The following is a 2819-nucleotide window of genomic DNA, read 5'->3' as shown; positions in this document are numbered from 1 at the left end:
ACCAATGATTGAAGAGACTGTCTTATCTCCATTGTATAGTCTTGCCTCCTTTGTCATAGATTAGTTGACCATAGGGGTATAGGTTTATCAATGGGCTTTCTTTTTCTTTTTCCTTTTACACGTTTATTGGAGTATAATTGCTTTACAATGGAGTGTTCTTTTCTGCTGTATAAAAATGTGAATCAGCTATACATACACAAATATCACCAGATCCCCTCCCTCTTGCATCTCCCTCCCACACTCCATATCCCACCCCTTCACAAAGCACCGAGCTGATCTCCCTGTTCTATGTGGCTGCTTCCCAGTAGCTATCGGTGTTACATTTGGTAATGTATTTATGTCCATGCCACTCTCTCACTTCGTCCCAGCTTAGCCATCCCCCTTCCGGTGTCCTCAAATCCTTTCTCTATGTCTGTGTCCTTAATCCTGTCCTGCCACTAGGTTCTTCAAAATCTTTTTTCTATTCTTCATTAGATTCCATATATCTCTGTTAACATACAGTATTTTTTTTCCCTTTCTGACTTACTTCACTGTGTAGGACAGATTCTAAGTCCATCCACCTCAGTACAAATAACTCAGTTTTGCTTCTTTTTATGGCTGAGTAATATTCCATTGTATATATGTGCCAGATCTTCTTTATCCATTCATCTGTCGATGGACACTTAGGTTGCCTCCATGTCCTGGCTATTGCAAATAGAGCTGCATTGAACATTTTTGTACATAACTCTTTTTGAATTATGGTTTTCGCAAGGCAAATGCCCAGTAGTTGGTTTGTTGTGTCCTATGGTACTTCTATTGTTAGTTATTTAAAGGAACCTTCGTACTGTTCTCCCTAGTGCCCATGTCAATTTACATTCCAAACCACAATTCAAATGTGTTCCCTTTTCTCCAGTAAAGGCCTCTCCAGCATTTATTGTTTTGTAGATATTTTGATGATTGCCACTCTGCCTGCTGTGAGGTGATACCTCACGGTAGTTTTGATTTGCATTTCTCTAATGATTAGTGATGTTCAGCATCCTTTCATGTGTTTCTTGGTAATCTGTATATCTTCTTTGGAGAAATGTCTATTTAGGTCTTCTGCCCGTTTTTGGATTGGGTTGTTTGTTTTTGTGATATTGAGTTACATGAGGTGCTTGTAAAGTTTGGAGATTAATCCTTTGTCAATTGCTTCATTTGAAAATATTTTCTCCCATTTAGAGGGTTGTTTTTGCATCTTGTTTATGTTTTCCTGTACTGTGTAAAAGCTTTTAAGTTTAATTAGGACCAATTTGTTGAGTTCCGTTTTTATTTCCATTTCTCTAGGAGGTGGGTCAAAAAGGATCTTGCTATGATTTATGTCATAGAGTGTTCTCCCTTGGTTTCCTCTAAGTGTTTTACAGTGTCTGGTCTTATATTTAGATCTGTAATCAATTTAGAGTTTATTTTTGTGTATGGTGTTATGGAGTGTTCTAATTTCATTCTTTTATGTGTAGGGTTCCAGTTTTCCCAGCACCAATTACTGAAGAGACTGTCTTTTCTCCATTGTATATCCTTAGCTCCTTTGTCATAGATGAGATAGCCATAGGCATGTAGGTTTATCTCTGGACTTTCTGTCCTGTTCCATTGATCTGTGTTTATGCCAATCTACATACACTTGCTTCCATTATGGAGACATATAAATACATGGGTTTCAAAATTATTACCAGGCAGATATATTCATCTTCAGTGAATAGGGTGTTTGGTGTCCAGTTCATTGAGAAAGGAGTAGGTCTTGTCTATTACATTTTTGGTATATGGAATGGTATCTGTGCTAATTTCAACCTCTGCTTTTACACATCACCCCACGTCACCTTTCCCCTTAAGGAGGCATATGTGTTTTTTCTAAATGTGTAACTCTGTTCTCTTTTGAAATTCAGTTCATGTGTAGCCATGTATACATTCCCTCTGTAAGTGATATATTACAATAAGTTTCTTTTTCTTTGTGGCTCATTTCACTTAGCATCATCGTACCTAAAGCCACTCATTATGCTGCTATTGGCCTTATGACATTGATTTTATGTCTGAGTGACATTCCATTGTATATAAGTACCACAACATCTATATCCATTTTTTTTCCTTTCCTGGGATATTTAAAGTTTACCGAAGTCGAGGTTCTTGTAAACAGAGCAGCCCTAAAGTTTGGGCTGTCTGTGTGTTGTGGATTTTTAGTTTTCACAAATACTCGCCCATGAGTGGAAGTGTGCTATGCTCTGTAGCTCTGTTTTAGAAAACAACATACAGTTCTCCAGAGAGGCTGTTGGCAATTTACATCCTGTCCATCGGCGTAACCAGGCTCCCTTTTCTCCATGGTCTCTCCTGCATTTGTGGTTTTTACACTATTTGTGGATGGCCCTTTTGACTGAAGGTAAGGGACACTTCTATGTAGTGAGCATTTGCAATGACTGATGGCTTGCTTGGCCAAAAAGGGCATATGCATTTTTTCCCGAATATATTTAAGAAAATACACATACTCCCTTTTCAGCAAAGGGCAACATTGTCGAAGTTCGGTCGCTTTTCATGTGCTTTAAAGATGACTCCAATCTACCTCTTGAAATCTGTTTCGTTCAATTCTGCCTTGCATTCAAATCCTCTTCACTGCCTTACCTCAATATATTTCTGGATGATAGTTGTCCTTTATAACTCTGCAACTTTGTGAATTGCTGTGCCCCTGATTTCCATTTTTCAACTCGCCTGTTTGTGAGCTGTCTGCAATACAGCAGGATGGCTTGAGGCCCTAGTCTGGTTCCGGGGCTTCAGGCTGAGCCTTTGGTTAATTCTTCTTCCTGATGGGAAACTAGAGT

The sequence above is a fragment of the Mesoplodon bidens genome, assembly GCF_964165515.1.
Source record: "Mesoplodon bidens genome assembly, contig: HAP1_SCAFFOLD_53, whole genome shotgun sequence".
Taxonomy (NCBI): domain Eukaryota; kingdom Metazoa; phylum Chordata; class Mammalia; order Artiodactyla; family Ziphiidae; genus Mesoplodon; species Mesoplodon bidens.
The sequence above is the reverse complement of the archived record's forward strand: the minus strand, read 5'-3'. Positions refer to the sequence as shown.